The 24,494-nt window shown below is 39.9% G+C and overlaps 1 protein-coding gene across 24 annotated transcripts in view; it reads right to left on the bottom strand.

The window, feature by feature from the left end:
- The window catches only part of Hs3st5 (heparan sulfate-glucosamine 3-sulfotransferase 5), a 287,277-nt gene that overhangs the window by 92,502 nt on the left and 170,281 nt on the right, over window positions 1-24,494 (bottom strand). For 21 of the 24 annotated variants that reach the window (XM_087207910.1, XM_087207911.1, XM_087207916.1 and 18 more), the window contains one exon: window positions 21,122-21,233. The gene's annotated coding sequence lies outside the window, so the exon portion shown is untranslated. The remainder of the gene's footprint in view (window positions 1-21,121; window positions 21,234-24,494) is intronic. The other 3 variants (XM_004869079.3, XM_087207922.1, XM_021247803.2) reach the window with 1 other exon arrangement.

Genomic DNA, 24,494 nt, shown 5'->3' with positions numbered 1-24,494 from the left:
CCTCTCAGCTCCCCCAGTCTGGCCTTAGTATCTCAGGACTCATCCTCACCAAAACACAGTCCTAGAGAAAAACATTCAGGTTTGAGGAGGAAAGACTCATGTGCTGACCTTGGCCAGGAGAGGAACGTGGTGACTTAAATCGAGTGAGTCAGATGTGTGAGTTTACTGAGATTTCTCTTCTCCCTTTATCGACGTAAAATACACTACTTTTCACCTGAACCTGTCTGATCATCAGTTCCTTCAAGCAGGCAGCATAATTTCAGCGGTTGCTCTCACTGGACATACAGCCTTAGAGAAGTTACTTAACTGGTCTATGCTTTAGTTTTCTCATTTGTCACAGTAAGATAACAATGATACCTACTTCATAAGATAACAAAGTTAAATGAGTTAATATCCTAAAGTATACAGGACAACGGTTGGCACATAATAAGGAGTACATCAATGACTGATGCAATAATGATTATCATTGTTAACATGTATGTTGTGTTCAGTGGAGATCAGTGTATATAATCACTGCCTAATTTTTCTTATGAGTTCGTATTTCTCTTGGGAACTTGTGCATTTCTACTGCAGAATAGGAAGTGATTAGATATGCAGTATTGTTGCTATTCCAATACTAGAGTTCGAGGTACGAAATTCTTTAGGGAAAAGTGAGTGTGAAACCAACAGGGAATGCAGATCTACTCCAAGAGTTTCCACGGCAGTGTGTTCAGCACCTTCTGCTGTACAGCCTGACAGATTGGTGTATTACGCTTCCCGACAAGATGGATAACTTGAGTATCAGGAGAATTGCTTTCTGGTATCTGTAGGCTGAAATGCGACTTTCACTCTGTTTTCAACAGTACAAAGACAAGCGTGCAGTGTAGTGCTCTCAGGCAGGGCAATCCCATCCCCTTTGGGTGACCCACAGCCAAAATATTTAATGAAGGGATCACATTATTACCTGGCTTCTCACCAGTCACCACTGGAAGATTTGAACTGCACAGATGCGATCACAGCATGTTGAAGGCCTTTTGTGCACTTCATAAAGATATCTGTGTCAGCCTTGGGACTGTCTTTGATAAGTTGCAGAGTGGTTCCACACAAGGACCTCAAATTAATCTTTCCAAAGGGTTTAGTTTCATTCAGGAGAAGTTTTGTGAAGAATATGGGGTTCCCAAGCTGCTTTGGTGTGGTGTTACAAGGAAAAGGGGATTTGCAATTTAAAAAATGGTTGAGAGGACTGGGGATTTAGCTCAGTGGTTTCGCCACCTGCTGCGAAAGTGCAAGAACCGGAGTTCGATCCCCGGTACCAAAAAAGAAAAAAAATGGTTGAGAGGAATTATACTTCAGCGTAGGAGATATTTTTAGTAATTACAATAGAACCCGGAGAGAAACCACTGTCATTTGTGGTCACAGCCATCCATTACAAACAGAAGGGGACAGTTGAGACCTCTATGTGAACTGCACTGATTGGAAAACTTGTTTTAGACATTTTCAAAGCTTAAGGTATTTTGCTTGAAATTTGGAATGTTACTGTAATTAGGAAGATAAACATCCTTTCACCTTACATTTTTATAGCTTCTTTAAAAAACACAAAACACATATTCTTTTACCCTCATAAATGCTAAAGTGCTATTTTTCAAGTCATTTAAAAGAGGACTGATTTTAATACAGTGAAGCACCCAAAAATGCCAAGGACACAAGGGACTGGCATGTGACATATCAACTCAGAATTTTTCCTTTTGGTTGTTTGGCAGTGTGATCTGACTCGCAAAATAGCTATCTGAAACCTTGTAATAAAAATCTTTTCTATACATCAGTGCCCTTTGATCTTTGTGCTCAGATGGTCTCATTACTTGGAACTGAATTCAGCAGGTGTTTGGTTGTTTATCCAGTAAAGGGGAAGGTGAGCTGTGATTTAATTATTACAACAGCTTTGTTTTAGGCCCGCTGACTCTGGCTGAATTTGGAATAATTGTGTTGTTGCAATAGTAATCTTGCTAAGTACAATAGGATGCTGAAAAGCTTGGCTCGGAAATGAATGGACTGCAGCTACCATCTGTGGGATTGCAACACACGCCTCTCGAGGAAATGCACATCAATGTAACTAGCCATCTCACTGATTAGCTTTCTGGGACCAGGGTTCCAGCTGCCCAAGTGAACTAGAGCCACCTCTCCCAAAGCCAGCAGTGGACAGAACAACCGTTTGTCTCTGAGTAAGCATTTGCCCTATATATTCTGATCTACTCAAAACCTCTTCAAAAGAAGATACCATCAAATTATGCAAAATGTAAGAAATTATATCAATATTTTGCAAAATGTAAATTAACACAGAAAAACATAAGTTCTTACATCAGTGTTTATAAGGTCATTGTCTTCCAATTCAATACCTCAGCCATGCTCTTATATCTTGTACTCTGTGGCTGGGTTAATTATATGCTGCAATTTCATATTTAACTCCTTTATGCAAAATAAAATTTCAGTCTCAATTCTCAACATTAGCACGGAACTTTCTGTTTTAAAGAGAGAGCTAATTTTTACAAGTACACCCTTGCGTTTCTTCTAGTGTACATTTCCACAGTGCACACACCACTGTAAAAATTAATTAATTAGTACTAACACATCTATGTTCTTCAGTTCTTTACATTTGACTCCAAAATTCTAAGCTTTTGAGGACACCATTCTATGTTTAAATTCAGGTACAGGTAAATTTTTAAGTAATTAGGAATAATTCTGTTACTTACTGAGCTAAATGTGAGCTGACTTTTAAAAAGAAGGAACAGTTTGATATCTCCAGGAAACTTACAGATTTACTTTCCTCATATTTCTTCTCAGAATTTCATTTTGTACCCTGGGAAATCCAAAAGCTACGGTGGATTTTCTGAGTTTGTCAGGTTGGCGGGGTCAGTGCTGTCTTTTCTGTCTCTGCATGCTTTCTACCCCTACAGTCTAGTACCCAATTTAAGTCCAATCCTGAGTGACCCGTGCCTGGACCTTCCGGTCTCAGCCAGGAAGGGTGTAGGGATTTAGCACCGAATAGCCATTGCAGCTAGGGGCTTCGGACTGTGCTTGGAGTTGCAACAGCAAGTTTTCTGCCTTGTCTTGATTTCTAATTTTGCTAAACAAATGTGTCTGAGGATCTTTCTAATAACTTGTATGCTCCTTGTTTGCACTATACTTAACTATGTCCTAGTTATTTAATCCTAGGTCATCTAGCCCTAGTCTCTCCCATCTCTCATTCTTCTTGACTCTACAAGGAGTACAAGGAGCTCAAGTTTTTTCTCCTGATTCCCAGCCAGTGGATGAGACCCCACACATCTGCTTGAACATCCGTTTCTGCATTTCGCTTGTTCCTTAAAATACCCCATTACTGTTACATCGGCTGCTGTTGCTGTTCAGATACTGGGCTCTGTCTCCTGGTGAGACTTCCTCACAGTGCTAACTGCCAGTGTAGATCCTCTTATATGTTCTATGCACATGGGGAAGTGCTTGGTCTTGATCCTGAGTCTGTCTTACTTCAGTATAACTAAGCGAATAACGTTCACTAATCGCCATTAAATAACAATAGGTTAAACTACAGACTTTTATAAAATAATTATGTTGGAATTCCATCACACTTCCGAAAGTACCCTGTTTCTGCACTTCCACTGATACACCCTTCCTTCAGACCCATCTACTGGAGAATTCTGTTCCCCCTCCATGGCAATATTTGCCTGATGCCTATCTTCATATTTGTGTTCTAAACTATGCAGACTCCCATCACATCGGATTGGTGGAGAGGTCAAGTTTCTGTCCTAATCTATTATGATCCATGTTATCTCAGCCTAATTAACTTCTCTGTGCTCATGCAGGTACAATGGAAGTGCAGTACGGTAGGCCTATGTCGCTAGTTCCAAAGGTCAGTAATTTTCACCTTTGATTCTTCTATGTCAAGTTCCCAGAGAGGTCTTTTCTTATACATTCTCTTCTGTCTAATCAAGGATCCTGGAGTTACCGTGATAGTCACTTTATTAATAGCTACTGCCTCAGTGCTCACTGCACTCCTGCGGGCCAGGCAGGAGTAGGCCCACTTTGCAGATGAGGAAACTGAGATTCAGAAAGGTCAGGATTACTTTGAATTCAGCTCGTTGTGATCATGTTCCTTCAAGTGGGCACAGTAAGCAGGGAGGAGTTATTGGTGGGCTCAGTGGAGAGCAGGGAGACATATAGGGAATTTGAGACTGTGGGCGAGGTAACAGGCAAATGCAAAGGCTCAGAAGCCACAGGCTCAGCTTCCGGACAGGTGGAAGTAGATGATGATATCTGAGTGTTAAACACTATGTCTGGACTGGCTCAGCTGTGACATTCTGCTGAGGAGAGAAGCCCCATCCGCTGCTGCCAATCACCCCAGGAGGTGGGCAGGGTAGAGGGGAGAGGGCAGGTATTTATGTTTTGATCTTGCTCATCTTGGTTTCAGCCTAACTCATAGAGTTGGCACTATTTATAACTAAAAAGGCATGCCCGGAAGAAGCAAGCTGATAAAATGTGGATTGGATGTATTAAAGCAAATCAATTGTTAATGTGACTTGCTTACTATTTTTGACCAAAGTCCCCAAGTGGCTTCTAAGGCCTGACAACTCAGACCACCCTAATCCTTACACCTGACGGTGACCTTGCTGTCCTGCTCCCTTGCACCCTCCCCGACTCCAACTGGGTTCCTCGCTTGGAGAAGCAAGGTCAGGGCATGCAGACGTACCAAGTCCCATCTCAGGCACCTGCTGGTCATGTTCCTGTCCAGAGATGCACCTCAGCCAGGGCAGGAGGGCTTGCTCCTCAAGACTGTGTCAGTGCTGTCTCCCAGGAGGTCTCCAAGAGGTCACGAGGAAGACCTCCCCTCCCCTCCTCCCAGCCCTTCACCCTTCCATCCCCTTGACTGCCTTATCTTTCTCCTTGGAGAACACATTTATGCTAATTATTTTGTAACATAATATCTCTTATGTACAACACTGATGTGTTTATTACATATCATATTTTATTATGATGTTAAATTTTGATTTTGACTTTATCCTGTAATTTAAAAATGTCTCATTCTGCAACCATTCCCCCAATTTTAAGTGGCCTGAAGAGATATAATAGGATATAAATAAATACAAAGAAGAAAGGAGAAAGTATGCTAGTAAGTGAAGCTTAAGGTACAATTAGATGACATAACTATTAGTCTATTAGTCTTTTCTTTTTTTTTTTGGTACCAGAGATCGAACTCGGGTTCTTGTGCTTGCGCAGCAGGCGGCGAAACCGCTGAGGTAAATCCCCGGCCCCTGTTAGTCTTTTCTTTGTTAAACCATTGGACTCTAGTCAAAACTTGGGGAAAAAAACCACAAAAATATAAGTATATTACTCTCTTCCACTAGGCTGTTGTAGAAAAATGTAGATTTCAATCCTGTTCTCTCTCTTTTTTATTTTTGAGACAGAGTTTGTAGTGCAGGTTAGCCTTGAACTCACTCTGTAGCCCAGGATGGCCTTGAGCTCACAGTAATCCTCCTGTCCCAGCCTCTCAAGTGCTAGGATTCCAGGCATGTGCCACCATGCTTGGCTCAATCCTGCTCTTGCTACCTACTGGATGGATACTTGGATGAATCACATGATTTTTCAGATTCTGACTTTGCTTTGTTGTCAGATGAACATCATGTAGGCATTGGCCTTGTGGCTCTGAGGGGATTAGATGAAGAGAGATGCATCCAGGTCCTCAGTCCAACGCCTAGCAGAGGTGCTCAGCCCAAGATGGTGCTGGGGGGGGCAGGAAGCAGGGTGAGGGGCATCACACAGGGCCCTGCCACAGACCTCGCTGCGAGGCGGGGGGCAACCGGGCTCTGCCTTTGAAGCCAAGACCCCACCATCTGAAGATGCCGCGCTCACTAGCTCATGTCCCTAAGTGAGTGCAAAGGTTTGCAAAGAAAATTCCTGGAACACTATCCTTTCCCAGGGTCCTCTAAACACAAGTGTCCCAAAGCAAACTGGGCTTGGGCTCGGGGAGGACTGGGATGGTGAGCACACCCACATCTTGGAGGGAAGTGGAAGCCCTGTTTCCGCAGAGTCCTGGGACCCGCGGCTGGCTTGCTGTGCTTTCTCCCCATGACCCGGCAGTGACTGCGAAAGAAACAGATGATCTGGTCTGGGTGGGCGACGCTGCAAATAACAGCCACCAGGAAAGAGAATTCTGTGGAAAATTAATTTTCAACAGTGGAACAGAGCAGGGAGCACAGGCCTGTGCTTCTCCTTGTGATTTATAGCATGTCCTCTCTTGACTCTCAGCAATGAGTCACTGGCTTGGCCTCCATGGAGTCGCTGCCCGGGGTGACTCTGCATCTTGTATATGCAAGGACAGGAACTTTTCTGCCATTTGGAATTCCCCTAAGCTATGCTTCCACTTCTCCATCCTAAACTTTCCAAATAAACCAAAAAACCTCCAAAAAATTTTTCTTCAAAGAGAATCTCCTCCACTACACCATTTCTGTTTCTTCAGAATTCTCAATTGAGGTTCAAAAGGTAAACTTCCAACAGCTGGATTAGGGCACAAAATTCCTATCTTTTTAAAGAACACTGTTACTAAAGGCAAACATCCAAACAGAGATAGAAACTATTATGATCAAAGTGGTGTGCGTTTTGGAGGTGTACTAAGTTAAAAAGTATGTATTTAACAGATAATGAATAACTATCTTGATAATATGGTTTTGGAATGTGCTATTGCATAATCACATTTACATGGAATCCCATCACCTCTAAGTTGTTTTCCTGTTTGTTATTTGTACACTGGCTGTCTCAAAGTTCCACAGATCTCTGCTGCCACATCTGGCGGTCACACTCTCAATGCCCAGCTTCTTCCCCATCTTGGGAGCGCGTGAGGCTACTGACTGTTCACTCCCCCCTCCGGAAGGCTTTCCGTTGCTCATTGTGACAGCTGCACTCTCCACACCTTCCTCCCACTCCATGGTTGCTCCTGCTCAGTGTCCTCTGAGGTCCTCTTTATCACAGCTGTCAACGTGCCTGGGTCAAGGGAGGCCTAGTGGAGGAGCAAAGCACACACGAGTGTGTCTGTGGGTGGCTCCATCACATTGGCTGGCAGCCTGGATGGAAGGGAAAGGCAAGAAGGGGAAGTGGGCTTGTGTTTGAAGAGCTCTGTTCTGCCTGAACAGCTGTGTCTTTTGCTGTTGCCCTGGCCTGTGGACATCAGAGTTCAGTTTTAGCCTCTGCACAGGAAGAACAACAGTGATCCTCACAGAGCTTCTGCCCTCCCTCCTGACTGGCCCTGCATCCTCGCTCTCACCTGTTCTCCAGCTTCGTGGACTGAGCAGCTCCTGCCCCTCTCACTGTCTGGCTCATGGATGGTTTTGGTGGGCTCTCCCGCCTCTGACCCTGCAAGGCCACCTCATAAATTCCCTGGTGCAGTGACATGTTTTTCTATTGATTCTGTTCCTCTCTGAACCCTAAATAATACACTCTTCTTCCACCTCTGACTTATATGGCTTTTCCTTTGTCCTCAGTCTGTCTCTTCTCACTTTAAGCTCTACTGCTTAAGCAATCTTTCCTATATCCATGGCCACTGCAATTACTACATTATTCACATCTTTACTGAAGACCCCCCCTACCCCAACTATGAGCTAGTTGATCAACACCTACAGGTGCTCTGTGTTCAGGTGACAACAGGTACCACAGTCTTTACCTGCCACAGTGAAGTACATCACTCTCCACCTTTAGCTTTCTTCTTTCCGCATCTTTTGCTTCAATGACTGTGGTGACTGTCTTCCAAGTTAGGATTAAGGCATCGTCCTAGTTCCCCAGGTGTGATACTTTCTATCCATCTTCTCCCTGTTCCCACTGCTGGGACCTGAATTCAGGCCACTGATGACCTCATCTTGGGAGTACTGATCCAGTCTAACTGTGCGTCCTGCCTCTGGTCTTTTTTCCATTCAATCCATCCTTCACCTTGTGCCAACAGTGGTTTTTCTAATATACAAATTTAATAAAGACACTCAAATACTTGGGATGAGAAGAGCAGTAGAACAGCAAAAGCAATTCTAGGCAACAAGGGCAAGGAAGGGAGCATTACCACATCCCAGACTCAAGTTATACTATAAAGCTACCATGATTAAAAAAAGGCTTGTGAGTCAATGGAACAGAATAGAGGATGCAGAAACAATTCCAGGTACATTCAGCTACCTTATCTTTGCAAAATACTTCTGCTGGAGAAAAGAAAGTCTCTTCAGGGCTGGGGATTTAGCTCAGTGGTTCCACCTCCTGCCTTGCAAGTGCAAGGTCCTGAGTTCAATCCCTGGTACAAAAAAAGAAAGTCTCTTCAACAAACGGTGCTGGGAAAACTGGCTATCCACATGCAGAAGATTAAATCTAGAGCCACATCTTCTACCATGCATTAAATTAAAATACAAGTGAATCAATGATCTAAATATTAAAATAGAATCTGCTGGAAGACAAAATAGGTAAAGATCTTGAAGATATAAGTGTAGACAAAGACTTTCTGAATAAAATTCTGGTTGCACAAGAAATAATACAAGAATCAACACAGGGGATCACATCAAATTTAAAAGCTTCTGCACAGCAAAGGAAACCACTAACAGTTAAGAGACAACCCACAGCTTAGGTAAACATTTTTGCCCGCTACTCCCCAGACTAAGAACTAATATCTAGATATATAAAGAACTAAAAAAATTAGACCTCCCCCAAATTTAAAGACCCAGTTGAAAAATGCGTATCTGAAATGAACAGACATTTTTCAGATGAAGAAGTACAAATGGCCGATAAATACACAAAAACAATGTTCCACATCATTGACCATTCAAGAAATGCAAATTAAAACAATGCTGAGATTTCATCTCACCTAGGAAGAATGGCTTTTATCAAGAAATGAACCAATAACAAGTGCTGGAGAGGCTGCTGTGAAAAAGGAATCCTCCACTGTTGGTGTGAGTGTAAACTGGTCCAGCCTCTATGGAAAACAGTATGGAGATTCCTCAAAAATTAAAAATAGAAATTCCATTTGACCCAGCTATACCCCTTCTATGTATCCTCCTAAAAGAGTTAAAGACATCCTACCACAATGAGGTATACATACTCATGTTCATAGCAGAACAATTCATAAGAATTAAATCTTGGAAGTGGTGTCTATGTTCATCAAGAGGAATGAATAAAGAAAATGTGGTAATTATACACAACAGAGTACTACTCTGCCATAAATAAACTTGAGTCATTTGTAGGAAAATGGATGTACTTTGAGACCATAATATTAAATAAAGTAAATTAGATACATAAGTATATACTGAATTTCTCTTATATGAGAAACTCAATATATAAATAAAGTATAAAATAAAAGACATAATAGGAAAAAAGAGACAGAAAAAAGTTATTGTAATTAGTATGGACAATATATCTAAAAGTGTACCTGATTTAGTGTAAATGTCTTATGTGTTATATATATAATAAAATAAAATATATAAAATATATTATACATTATATGTATGAAATATATATTTTGCCTGTTAGTCTGGCTATTATTCTATATGTATAATAATTAACTTTATAAAAACTTATAAAATAAATAAATAAACCTGATGCTGGCAAAAAGAGGGAGTCGAGGGGAAGGGAAAAAACAGAATTGAGATGTGTCATGTACATGTACCAACTCTCCACGATGAATTTAAACACTGGGAACTGCAAACATGCACTAATAAAAGTGTAAAAATTCTTTAAAAAATCCATTCTATGGCTTCCTAGAGAAGAGAATGGTGGGAGTGGGGAAATGTCAGTCTAAGGGTATCAAGTTCCGGTTACCATAACAAGTAAGTGCAGATTTTAGCATGGTGATGATGGTCAATAAAAGTATATCACATATTGTCAAGAGCTTGGTTTAATATTTCACAATGTAATACAGATATCAAAATATCACGTTTTATACAATACATAAATATCCTCCCCCTCACCCCCCGCACTGGAGATCAAACTCAGGACCTTGTGTTTGCCAGGCGGGTGCAGGACCTCTGAGCTAAATCCTTGGCCCTGACATATGTATATTGATAAAAAATAAAACCATTCAATGACTTTTAATGCACCTGATAAAAAATTCAAACTCCAGTCCACAAGGCTTTAATGGGTGGATCACTGCCTGTAGTATTAGCTTTCTTAACCTTGACATGTTTCCTTTTCTTTTCCCCAAGCGAGTCTTCTACGCTCTATATGAGCTTTCTGAAAATCTCCATCTTAAGCTGTTCCCTCTGTGTTCCATGGCACATCCCCTGCCCATCCCCAGGGCCCCACCTGTGTACCTCTGTAGTGCCTGTACTTCCTGCCAGGCTGGCCCCACAGCACTGGAACCACCCATGCACCTGAAAGCCCAAAGAGCTTCCTGCACCCCGACACAGTGTCTGAATTATTTGTGGTAGAAGCCCCATGTCTTGCCTAGTTCCTCATATGTCATAGGTACTCGATTAATATTTGTGGAAAACAAAAGGAAGATAGAATTAAACCTAGTTGTCGCAGAAGTTTAAATATAGCATGATTTCTCTTATATGAGAAGCCCAAAGTATAACTAATCTGAAGAAAAAAAAAAAGAGATAAATGGCCAAGGCATTGTAGGCACACCTGTAATCCCAGCACCCAGGAAGCTGAGGCAGCAGGATAACCACCAGATCAAGGTCAGCCTGAACCACACAGTGAAACCTTGTTTCAAAAACAAAACAAAACAAACAATAGAAAATAGAAATGTTGACCTTTTGAAGACGGATAGAGAGGGAGAGGAGGAGAAAAGGAAAGGGGGTGTGGAAAGGACTAAGATGTGATATGTATAGATACCAACTCCCCAAGATGTCTGCATTCATTATATATACAAATATGTATTAATGGAAATCTAGTTGTCAAGTTTGGATCGCTTTTAAAGTGTGTCTATCTAGCCATATATTATGAACAGCAGTATCTTTACTGTCTTAATTAAAAGCTGGAAGAATACTAATCTTAAAATTAAAAAGCAAAAATGATACCACTCAACATTTGTTAAATATTTTTATCATTTGTAGGTTTTACTTATTTCTTCTTATCAATGTGAATGTGCTATATAATTTTGTTTTCACAGTAATCTGTGAGGCAAGGACTATGAATTTTCCCACTTAGCAGATGAAGAAAATAAGGCTGAGAAATAATCTGGTTAAACCCAACCGGCAAAGCCAGGATGCTAGGCAGCCCCCAAAGCTCATGGAAAACCCTTCAACAAAATGGAGTATGTGTTAAAAATGTACTGAAGGATGTATATTTATAATCCCTGTTCTATGCATAAATATTACTAGGAACATGAAGAAAGGGTTAGTTTTGCATTTGGCTAGTTATTTCTACTAGCCTGATTAAAAAATATTCTGTATTTTATAGGAGCATATGATTGGGGAAAGCAGAAAAGTTTCCAGCTTTTCTGCATCAAATACTGTAATTTCATTATTTAGCGTAAAATGTGAGTGCTCAGATTCATGAACAGATCCAAATGCAAATGCAAATACAGAAATGGAATGGAAAAGCAAATAACAGATTCTCATTGTCTGCCTTTGGTTGAAATCTATTCCCGTGTTCTCCACTATAAACAAGTACTGAAATACAGAATTCCAGGCCTGAAGAGCAGCCTACAAACATTTTACTCAGTTCTTCCCAATTATGTTAAAGCTTGAAGCCCAAAGAAAAGTGAGCACTAACTATAAGAGAATACTAGAATTTATGAAAATCGGCTGGCTGTGTCCAGGAAAGTTGAACTGTATCTATCCTGTGACCCAGTATTCCTCTCCTAGGAGCAGATCCAGCATAAAGGCTTCATTTTCACCAAAAGATAATGATGATGCTCACAGAAGCACTTTTTTTTTTTTTTGCCATAATCATATGTTGAAAACAACTCAATAATAATCAACAGTGCAGCGGGTAAATAAAATATATCTAAATATGCGATGTATTATCGAGCACTGAGAACAAAGTACAACATGCAACTATGTGGCTATATCTCAAAAGTATCACACTGAGCAAGTCATAATTTTATTAATATAAAGTTCAAAATAAGCCTAACCTAATCTACGATGCCATAGATCCAGAGAGGGCTGGGTGTGACTCCTGGAAGAGGACACATGACTGTTGGAACGCTAGTGGTTTCTGTCTCCTGACCCAGGTGCTGATTACACTGGACTGTAAAATTCCAGTGAGATACATACTTCTGATGTATGAATTTTATGTATGTATACTATGCTTCAACAAAAAATTTATCTCCACCCCCTAAAAAGCAAACACTGACATTCATATTATCAGTCTGTCATATTACCAACAATTTTTTTTGGCACAATGGGAAAATTTATGGAATGTTTTAAATACTAATTTTGATAAAACTAACATCTACTTCAGTCATCTCAATGAAAACAGATACTTTTGCCCAACCAAACAAATGTATTGAGAAAACAAAATTTATATTTCCTTGACAAACACTTACTGAATTGCAGGTGGGAAACAAAGCATGTAAAGTCGTTGCTTAATTTGCTCATAAACTCAGTTTACATAAGATCTGGAATATTGTAGAGTTGCATTACTTTTTTTAAAAAAACTGCAGTAATAATAACTTCAACAGAAATTAAAAAGGTTGAATGTTTAAAATGCTGTTACACATGTTTCAACTCAACACATTTGTATAACGCCTGACATGTAGTGGGCACTGAAAACGTATCTGCTACATGAATGAATACACTACACTGATACTCCTTAGGATGCATCTAATCAACCTTGGTCACATGGAAGTACAATGAATATTTTTATACCTAGTTAAACAGGAAATTACCCATGCTTTATTACTATCTTAGTAGAGGTACTACAGAAAAATTACTAAAGAAAAAGAAATCTATCAGAGTTATAAGTAATATTTTATAAAATGCATTTAGATTATTGAATATTTATACATGATTCATGAAGTAAATCATTTATGATAAAGACTCCATTTTAAAAAGTGTAGAAACTCATCAAGACTTAGCAAATGAATTTTAAAATCTCCCTTCACCCATCACATTCAGAGAAAATTCTGAAACAGAAGTATTATTCTCCCTGAAAGTATCTCTAGTATATCAAATTGGTGTCAAGGAAATGTTAGAAAATATTAGCTTTTAGGGAAAAACAATTCCAATTCATAATTTCTACTTTTAGGTAATATATTCTTACTATGACTCTAAAATCTGTCTAAGCCACCATTAACATTTAGAAGAAAGTTCTCTAGTTCTTACCAAACAGAAATAAATAATAGCTGACAACAGCATTAGGGAACATAAACATAAAATTACCTGTTATTAAAAACTGAGCACATTTTTCTCAAAGAAATATATTACTGAGCTGTAAAATAGTACGTTTGCCATTCATACTAATGTTTCAACATTATGGTTCCATCTTCTAAAAAGCTGACATGGAAAATAACGGTGTAATAAACTAATTCATCATAATGTACAAAAGAAACTCCTGGAATAAATTGTAATAACCTTTCAAAAACTAGCAGCTTTTAAAAGTATTAATTTCTACTTCAGATAATTGGAAAGGACACCTGGGTGGGTCGGCAATATTTTTTATGGGATTGCTCTGTCAGGAGCTCAGATTGTCTCTGGACTCACAATGATCATTCAGCACTAAATGACAGTGAATCTTGCAAATGGGTCTTCCTAGATGGTGTTTGCCGTAAATTACCAAACCCAACTCCCCTCAAGGTCAGCCGCACACGAGGGCAGGTAGTGAACAGCCTTCACAGAGGCTGGAGTGGCCCTCAGGTTTCTCATAAATGGACAATAGTTGTGTCGGATGCCATAAAATCAACTTAATGGACTGACAACATAAATCACCAACCAACTTTGACAACAGTCCCCCTAGAAAACAGCTGAAGAAGGCTTTTATATCAAAGCTGGGGAAAATGGATAACAATATGGTTTGCTTTATCCTGGATCATAAATATTTTTAACAATGCTAAGAGAGGAATGAATTAATATTAGAAGCCACAATATGTTTTACCTGATGTATTAAAAACAGCCTCTAAGTAATACTAAAATATACTTGCTTTCTGAAGTAAACAATAACATAAATCATAGTGTAATGCAATGGCCAGGGTCTGTGTGTGTGTGTGTGTGTGTGTGTGTGTGTGTGTATGTGTGCTTAAGGCAGAGGACTGCACTTTGCCTGACACTCAACTCAATATTTTGACAAAACATAAACAACTAAAAATAATAATGCTTGCTTTCTGAGCTTATTTTGTCTGTGTGGTCATTGGGCTGGCAGTACAATGATAAATTCTTCAATTCTCACACTATGTGGGGTAAACCTTTAACTCACTTCTTTTGGGCTCCTTTTTTTCATCTGTACAAGTAAAACAATTACATTTTTTTTGGTACCAGGGATTGAACTCAGGACCTTGTACTTGCGAGACAGGTGTGGCGCCACTGAGCTAAATCCCCGGCCCAAGCAACACAATTACAAAGAAAGTTTGAAGACAATTGAGTTAATCTTGGGAGAAAGGCATTACAAAAACTTCCCAATTACTAAAGAATCACAAGAATATGTTTATAAAAATAATTTCACTCTACACTTAAGCAATTCACGGTTTTAAAAAGTTTAACAACAACTAAACTAAGAAATTAGATTTTAGAAGTGTCTGAAACATTGTTTAGCTGCATTTTCTTCACTCTTCTACTCGTGTTGTCATTTTGTAGCTGCAGCTATTACTACTATTATTATGATTGTAACGTAAAGCTAAAATTATTGTCTCAGTTTTATTATAGCACTTATTTTCTCTTGAAATGTAGTTGAAATGTAGTATAGATTTTGCCAAAAGAAATGATGCCTTGAGTAAAAGCAAGATCTTCTGTACATCCAATGACATCTCAGACTATGAATATTATAGACAATGTTTCATGAACTCTCTACATGTTGTAAACTGCAAAAGTTCCTGAACAGAATTTAAAACCAGTGTATTTGTCATTTTCCTCCTTGTCCAGTCATCCCGTTCTCTCGTGACTTTCTTTGTGCCATCTCTCACATTTATTTCTTCCCTTCTGCTCCCGTTGTCACTTCTGTCCAGAACCTCATCACCTTATACCTGACTTATGGCAGCAGTTTCTTTGCTGTTCTCTTTCCACCAATCCATCCTGCCTAGTCCTGACAATTAATCTTTTTTAAAGCACTATTTTAATTATGCCACTTTCACACTCCAAATTTCTTAATGGCTCCCCATCACTTGGAGGTCAAAGGCCAGAATCTTTACCTGGTATCAAAGGCTTTGGCTGTCTGGCCCTGCCCTGTTCAGTCTGTCTTCTCTAGGCCCTCTGCACAAGTCGTCAGGGCCAAAAATGTATTTGTTGCCTCCCACCCTCCACCACAAGCGCTAGTCTGGCCAGTGCCCATCCTCTCCTCTGCTGTCCTGGAGCTGCTTTTCTTCTGTGAGGCCTTTTGTAACTAAGCACTTCTAGCCAGGGAAACCAAGCACTCTTCTTATGTGTGTGTATCTGTTTGGTACTAAACAGAATTTATTTTGCTGTTGCAATATTATATACTTTCAGTTGCTTGATGTTTGCTCTGTCTTTTCTCGCTAAGTAATCTGTAAAGCTCTTAGAGGGCAAAGACTTTTCAGTTTTCATTGTCTGCCAATGGCCCTTGCAAGGAGGCATGGAAATAGCTGGCCCTCAGTGGACACTTGCTTAATGAATGAGCACAAAGGGCTGGTCTAGGCTGCTTATGAGATTGGGATGGCAGCTATTCGGTTGCATTTGTAACTTGTGGCATTTCAAAACAGCAATTTCTGCAGGTGAGAGCAGTTCTCATGAGTTTCATCAATCCGCTTACATTATTTGGTTTTTAGTGAATCCCTGATCCGGACTGAAACACAAGGTGAGCACACAGCATCTGTAAGGGCAGAATCTGACATGGAGGCACACCAGGTGGTGACAGAATAAATGCCAACTGCTACAGAGCAAGTGAACAGAGCTGAACTTTCTGAAAGTTCCTTGCTATCATAAAGCTGCTTAATTTCTAACTAAAGCAAGTCACTCCAAGAGTAACTTAGGAGAAAAAAGATAAATATTATGTAGTTCAGAGTCTTTAAAATCAGACATATATTTTGATCTATATTATTCAAAAATAGAAAGAACACAGATTTTGGAACTCAGCAAAACCCAAGATGGCCAACTCTGCCCTGCCCCTTACCAGGAGCTACTGTGCATCAACAACTCAATGCCTTTGAATCTTAAATTCCTCAGAAGGCAAAAGGGAATATTAATATCTAATTCACCTGAAAAACCTGAGATGAATGAACCCTTTTGAGGTGTTTATTAGGATGATGAATTTAAATCCTTTAGGGCACCTGGCCCAGCACCTGGCACATTAACAAATTATCATTGTTTTTGTTTTGAGAGTATCTTTTTTTTATTTATTAACTCCTGACCTCCCCAAAAGTTATAGAGTATGAGCATTGGGGTTTATCTTAGTTACTTTTCTCTCATTGCTGAGACAAAATACCTGACCCTCAAAGTTAAAAGAGAAAAGATTTATTTGGTTACAGTTTGTAGAGATTTCAGTCCATAATCAGATGGCTCCAAGGCAGGGTGGCAGCGGAGAAACAGTTCACAGCAGGAGAAGCAGAAAAAGCAACAAGGGGGACCTTAATAGCATCTTTCTGCCCTTTCATCTTATCCACACTACTGGGATTAGGGTGGTGCCAAACCAATCAGTGGATTGGTTTAGTAATCACACACCCTTAACCCCAGCATCACACACTCTAGATCCAGCCATCTCTGACCACATGAGGCTTTGGGGGGACATCTAGACACAAGCCATAACAGAGTCTAAATGAATCTAGATTTTATTTCTGGCTTTATCATTTACTAATTTGCCAATCTGTTCATTAATCTATCTGAGCTTCAGTTTTCTCAGATATGTAACAAAATCTTGCAGGAATCCTCTGAGACTAAGAACAATCCATTTACAAATGTGTAGCATATAGCACCACTTCATAGATGGAAGATATTATTCCAATAACTGAGTGCAGACACCCATCTTGTATACACAGAAGAACACATGGACAAAAAAAATTTTTAAGTAAAAGTGGCAAGAAAGTTTTTCATGATTATGTTTCATTACTTTGAAGAAACAAAGATTTTCACAGATACTATTTGCATAGTGGCCAGTTTACAAAATAACTTTGTTACTCAGGAATACGCTCCCAGAATCATAACCCAGCTTAGCCATTCTTTGCTGTATTCCTGAAGTCATTATTCTTGCATTCCATTCTACCTTCAAAATACTTAACAATTAAAAATGATGATAAACTGCAAATGCTAGGGAGGTTATTTTAAAAACTGCAAATATGTTGTGGTCATAGACCTATATTTTTAGAAATACTTGACAGATGAAATTGGCCAGATGAAATTGAACAATGGATCATAGATTTTCCATCTCAGCAGTAGATCTCTGGGACAGAAGCCTCCTCCAGGTAGTTGACAAAGCACACATAAAAAAGTGGTTTGTTAATTTCTCTCTGATTCTTAGAATACTGTTCAAAATATTAGCTAAGTAATCTGTTCTTATTCAAGCTAAAATGTAGTTTAGAAAGCCTCTAGTAGGTGGTATCTGAAACTCATCATAACAAACAAAAGAGTATGAGCAAACATGGGTAACGTTCTTAAACCTAAATAAATGTACTAGGTCACATGCCGAGATTAAGGACATATTATCTAAACTCAGTAGGAATGCAATTAAGTGCTAAGAATCAAAAAGCACCTCACAGTTTTATAAGATTGAGCTGTTTTTATTATCGCAATAACTGAAGCATGTGCTTAATAACTCATCAAATACATTTATTTCCCTTCAACATCTACAAGGTCAACAGCAGACATCAGCTACAACTTGAAGTGCCATTAATCCTTTTGAAAAACGGCTAGAAAGACAGGACCAAGAAGCAGTAGGTTGGATCCCACTGAGGCTCCCAAGGTGTTTCAGGGACTCAGCCAGGGAGCACACATGGAATGTAAAGAACTTGGGTTTATTTAGGGGTAACACTATCTTCAATGCTCCCTGCTAGCCAGGCAACCAGTTTATACACGACATATGGCTCCATATGCAACAGTCCTGATTTCCAGTGCTATGTTCTATATCCAGTTCTTGGTTTGGTCATTATGATCATTATAGTTTAATTTTAAAACATGAAGTATTATATTATAAGGGTATCTTCCACTTGTGGTGACTAAACATGAATAACACTGGACTGGCCTTGGTATTAGACCACTGGGGTAAGCTTTCCTAGACTCGTTCCCAGAATCTTTATGCAGGTTATTGTGTTTCTCCATTTTTGGTCTTTGTTTCTTTTTATTGCTTCCATCTTCTTCCATCACTGACAAGGAATTTTAACCCATTTGAGGACTGTGTCAGTGTTTATACTTAGACTCATAGCTATACTTTTTATGTTTATAGTATCTTTGATCATTTCAAAGTCATTTTACCCATAAACTATATTGATCTTCATAATGCCATTTAAGATGAGGAACTGAAACATGAGGGTCTACAATGTGCCTGAAATCACCTGGAGTTAGTGCTAGAACAGAGTGCTCACCTCAGGACTCTGAATCCCAGCTCACTGTACCCCAGGACTATTAACGTCATTTGCTTTGTCTTCAGATTGGGCCTGAGATGGAAACTCTTTCTTAGCAGCTATTTAAGTATGTTGAACTCTCTGAAGTTTAACTTCATGGTTGGTAAGTGGGGGTGACAATACTCACTTTGTGCATTTATGTTGATGATGAAGTGAATGTGTTAAAACCTAGAACAGGGTTAAGTGTTCAACAAAGTTGACCTTCCCATTCCAGCTCTGGGTGGTACTTCACATAAATGTGGTTCCGTTAGCACTGCTGAGGGTCTCTGAAGTCACTGTAATTCAGCCAAGGGCTGAGAAGACACAGTGTACTTAATGTACCAGTAGGGCTGCAATCTAGTTTCCCCAACCACTGCTTAGTTCTATCCACAACCGTCACAGTGCTATGTGTGCAAATGTACAGATGCAGAAGGGGCAGACAGGGGTTGCTGCAAGCGACAAGAATGGAACTTGCTGCCGACTTCCTAGGCAGTAACAAGACTGCAAGACTGCAAGATTGCTAGTTTGCCACATTTCATAGAACTCTTTTCAAATTCTCCAAAATAATTTCAAATAGGATACAATAAAATACTACTCCATATCAATTTTATAATTTACTATTAAATGGCATAATTCAGCAAATCCTAAAGTGCTAATTTTGTAGACAACGGTACAGTCCTACACTGTAACATGGAATGAAGGAGGGAGGTTGGGGGCCCATCTCTGAGTGGCCCTGGGAGTGAGAGGCGAGGGCAGGTTGAGGGTATCTGCTGTTTCTGTTACTGTGTCCCAGGGTAGAACAGCCATTAACATTCCCCCCTTTCTTCTTCTTCAGCAAAACGGAATAGAAATACCTGAGTTGAGTTTTAAACTCTGAGTCCAATAAATAAATAAAAAGAAATAAAGGCTATGACTCCATCTCATTTGAGTTAAACCATAAAAATACTTAAAGGTACTAAAATGATTTTACATTCAAAATGTTTTTGAAAGGTGAAACCTAGTGAAATCTCAGCATAATTTAATTTAAAACTATATAAATAGAAGTGAATACAGTGCATCATTATTAGTGACAATTCAGCACTAGGCTCATGTTCAGATTGTTGCAGCCTGGGGCTTCCAGTCAGACATTTGGGTTCTGATTCTGCCTCCTTTCCTGTTTGTAGGCGGGGATCTGACCTCTAAGGGACACAGTATTCCTGGTGAGAGTGAGGATCTTGTCATCTATTTTCTAGCGTATATTAAGAAAACTGAGATGAAATATTCCTATAACAACTGAGTGTTTAATATCTATGGGATCTAAGCTCTTTTAAATCTATTAACTTAGCTCCCACAGCAACCCACTGAAATGGACAGTATTACTTATCTCCTTTTTGGAGAAGAGAAATTAAGGCATAGAAAGTTTTAACAGAAAACCTCGGCAAGGCTGCCCAGCTAACGACTGAGAATTCTGGCTCAGGCAGTGTGGCTCCAGGCATGTGCTCTTAGCCTCTCACCTGTGCCGCCTGTCCACCCGGCAGCTCAGTACGAGTCCGCCCCTGCTCAGACTGTGATATATGCGCAGGCCTGATGTCCAAACGGCAATACACACCAGACCCGTCTTTTCCAGAAGTATACAGCTGCTCCCTCAAGGACACAGGATATGCGCATGCATAGATAAAAAAGCAACACTCGACTGAACTTGGCAAATGACAGAGAAAAGGAATAACCACAAGTTCTAGAGAGTGTGGAAGAAGGGGAAATCAGCAAGATTCTGTATTGTAGGTAGAACCTGACTTTGGCCTTGGAAGGTAAACAGAACTAAAAGACTAGCAAAGAGTTACCAGTTTTCCTATTGCTGGACACAATACCTGACATGCACAACTTAAAGAAGAAGAAAAGGTTTAGATTGCTCACATTTTTAGTCCATGATTGTCTGGCTCCAAGGCAGAAAAACCAGAGGGAAGGACGTGGAGGAGCAAAGCTATTTGGTTTTTGGCAGCTGGGAAGCCGAGCGAGGTAACAGTGCCAGAGAGGAGTGGAAGGAGCATATATATTCCCAAGCTGTGCCCCATGACCCACCCAGAAACCAGCTTCACCAATCTTCGAGGTGTTTCTTAATCCAAGGATGCTGATGTAGCAGGATGAATGGTCACAGGACAGTCTGGGAAGTTATTTTTCATAATGGGAACTAAACAGACAAAGGATTTCTATGTTTAGGAAATGGGGATCTTCCTTCGGCAAGGAAGAAGGTTTCGGTATGGGCACACTGAGACGAGAGAGTGGAGGTTTAAAATTGTTTTATAGAATGTTTTAAAAGCCAAGGAATGGAGGGGAGACTGTCTGCTACAGGCCCCCTGGGCTTCTGAGCACCTCATGTGCAGGTATGCGGGCCTGGTAGTGTCAAACAGTACTTTCCAAAGGCTGGTAAGACTGATGGCAAATGTGTCAGGAATGGAAGCAAGAAAAGTTAGACAGCAAACCGCAAGGGCACACAGCAGCCGTCTGTACACATACCTACATTCAGATACTTCTCAGTCACCCCGGGCACAAGTGTCTGCTGGTGGACATTCCATGGCCTCTCTTCTCCTCCACGCTGTCCTTCTGGCTATTCCTCGCTGGGCAGCCCCTGGGGGTGGACATGGAAGCAAAGTGATTTCCCAATTAGTCTCTTTATTTTTCTTCTCTGTAGAAGCTGCAGTTAAACATATAATGTGGAAAGAGGCACATCGTGGTTATGCTTTCATGATACATCCAGTCCCTTCACAGAATCATTTGCTGATGGAGACCAGAAATCACATTTGAACTTAACCTTAGGATACTAAGTTGTAATGCCCATCCACCAGGGATGGCCCTGAACTTGCACAATGTTCTACAGCAGAAATTTGTTCCTTCTCTCGCTGTTGAGATTTTTAGGTGGGAGGTTAAATATACTTTCCTTAAAAATGCTTGGGGTGTATCTCTAAATCTTTTTACAGGCATACATGATGCCCTGTATCAGGCACTGTTATTCAGGATACAGGTGCTGCTTCTTCCTAAGTTGACTATTCATGACCAGGAGGCCTGGTTAACTCACTAGTTGACGAGTGCACACTTGAATCTAAGACTCAACTGCTGTGTTATAAGGACAGGAAACAAAAAAAAATGGGAAAAACAAAAATGATCACAACGCTAAACTTACAAAAAATACTACTGAATTACTATTTCAGACTATTATTATGAGTGTATATGACATCTAAATAGATTTTAGAAACTTGATACACCATTACCACTAATATATGTTCAATCTCTTACTTGTGTCTGTGGATGGAAACATATTTGAGGTACAAAACAAACACATCAAACACACATACACACACACATACTCATATACACAAACTCTTTCAAGAAAAGGAAAAGGTCTAAAAAATTGTATGCTTGGCTGGTAGAATCTAATATATCTGTTCTCTAACATATTTTCATAAATTATTTATAATCTGAATCCTTGTTAATTCTTCACCCCACAGCCCTAATATTGCTAGGGTTCTAGAAAAGGTGGTGAGAAAAAAATGCAGCTAGTTATTTCAGGACACAGTACCTGCTACTGTGCCCACATATTAGCCAGAAAACTGGTTTCTTTGCTTGTGAGAACTTGGCATACTCACAGGCCCACTAACCTTAATACGAAATAAAACAATGCCCCAGTGACTCTGCTTCTCAACTTGTTTGATAAACTAGAATTATTTGCAAAGATCCCAAATAAACAGAAATCATTCTAATTATGAATAATTAAAATTCTAAACTCAAGAGGGCACTCAACGTTCATTACACTGTAGCGCTCACCTGAAGGGTAGTGCCTCCAATTAGTTCTGCTTTTACAACAGAAGAAAATGGTGACAACCAGTAATTGCAGGTATTTAGTTCAAGTAACAAAACAAGCTCCTGCCTCTAAATCTGCAGCTGCCCTCAGCCAGTACAGGCACTGCTCTTTCAGATTCTGAGCATGGAGCATCAGCACTATTCCACAGCACAGGGAGCACCAGATAACACAGCATACGGTGCTGGAAGCCTGGAGCAGCTGGATTTCTGCTTTGTCAGTTGTTCCAAGAAGCAGGTGAAAGTGGAAGGTGAGCTATAACAGCAAATGGCTTGAAAAGAAACCCCTTTAAAATAGCATAAGATTTTCATCAATGCATTTATTCACTTAATTTGAAAACAATGACTTTAGGCTAAATAATAGTTATACTTAAAAATATATATCTATTTTACAAAACATACCTATATATTTTACTTATATATTTTACAAAACAAACTTATTTTCTCTTGGTATACCAAATGGTATTTCAGTTACTGAGGCTTCTATTATTTGTTTTTAGAACTAAAATAAGCTAAGGTGGATGTGGAAAGCAAATAGTATATTCAGCATTGGATCTAAAAGACTGGAGTAAAACAGACTTTCTTACTCTGATTCAATATCAAATTGATAACCATGACACAAAAAATGGTTATCTCCCACCAGCTGCCACACTAGGGAAAAACATTTAGCCTTTCCTTTAAGCAGAGGGAAGAACTCATTCGAAACGTGGTACAAGTCATTTCAGAATGATAAAACTTAAGTTACCAATTCCACTTTTAATGATTAGTTGCCTGAGCTTTGTATTTAATTAAAATGGTTATTTTTAAATGCTTGTATTTAATTTAAACATAATTAGCTAAAGCTCAATGTTACTGCTTCATCCATTTTGAAATTAATTTATGAAATAGTTCAAAAAGTGTTGCAAAATTTTAATATTAAAACACATAAGGGTCAATTTGCACCTTCTGGTGGTTTTGCTTGTGGAGTCAGAGTGAGTTGTTTACACTCGTTATGACCACACGGCCTCTGGCCTGGCTGTTGTACAATGGGATCAAATATTGACATATCCCTGACATCTCCTGTGGACTTATGACATATGTTGCAACCATCCAGGCAATAGCAGTCTATAACTAGGGATGGGATTGTCTAAATTTTAAAGGGATCTAAGTTTTAGAAATTAAATTTGGCCTTCTTACATTTAGGAGAAACTCCTGATTTTAGCAAGTGTGTGATGATCAGTGATAAAATTTCTTCTGAGTCAGACTAATATAATTAAGAAAAAATTCTGACTTTAACTTGTATTTAAATAAACAGTGCAGCCTATATACATGGAAACAAAGAGAATGTGTAGCAGAGTAGAACAGCTTTCCTGATTTTAAATCTGAAGATCCAGCTAAAACTGGTGACACATGCCTTTGATCTCAGAACTTGGGAGGCTGAGGCAGGAGTATCCAAAAGTTCAGATCCTGCCTAGTGACTTAGTGAGACCCTGCCTCAAAAGAAAAAATAAAAAGGGCTAGGATTGTAGTAGAGTTATCTGGAGGGGATTTCCTGCTGCCTGCAGAAATTACAATCCTTAGAGGGCTGAGCAGGCCAAACTACTAAGCTAAGCACATCTGTCTATTAACGATGATTGGTTCCATTTATCAGGTACTGAGTGTTTACTAAGCATTGAACTGGCTGCAGACAGACAGGTCTGTGCATGCCCTACCGAGGTCCCGAGTCACGCGGAAGACGCAGAATCACCCCGCTGCAGACAGGCAGACACCTGGTTCCACACTACAAAGATGCAGAGGACATCAGACCACCAGACCACAGTACTGAGTCCCGTTGCTCCCAGCCCAGAGGTAGGGCCTTCTGAAACGCCGTCCCACTGCTCCTGGTCCAGAGGAAGGGGCATTCTGGTCACCATCCCTCCCACTGCTCCCAGCTCAGAGAAAAGGGCTTTTGGGCCACCTTCTGTCCTGCTGCTCCTGGTCCAGAGGAAGGGGCTTACTGGACACCATCCCTCCTGCTGCTTCCAGCCCACAGGAAAGGGCTTTTGGGTCACCATCC

Source organism: Heterocephalus glaber, unplaced genomic scaffold (genome assembly GCF_053883595.1).
Source record: "Heterocephalus glaber isolate CG9 unplaced genomic scaffold, H.glaber_assembly_v1.0 deba00000896, whole genome shotgun sequence".
In the NCBI taxonomy this organism is placed as follows: Eukaryota; Metazoa; Chordata; class Mammalia; order Rodentia; family Bathyergidae; genus Heterocephalus; species Heterocephalus glaber.
Note: the sequence above shows the minus strand (reverse complement) of the source record. Positions and strands in the feature narration are given on the sequence as shown.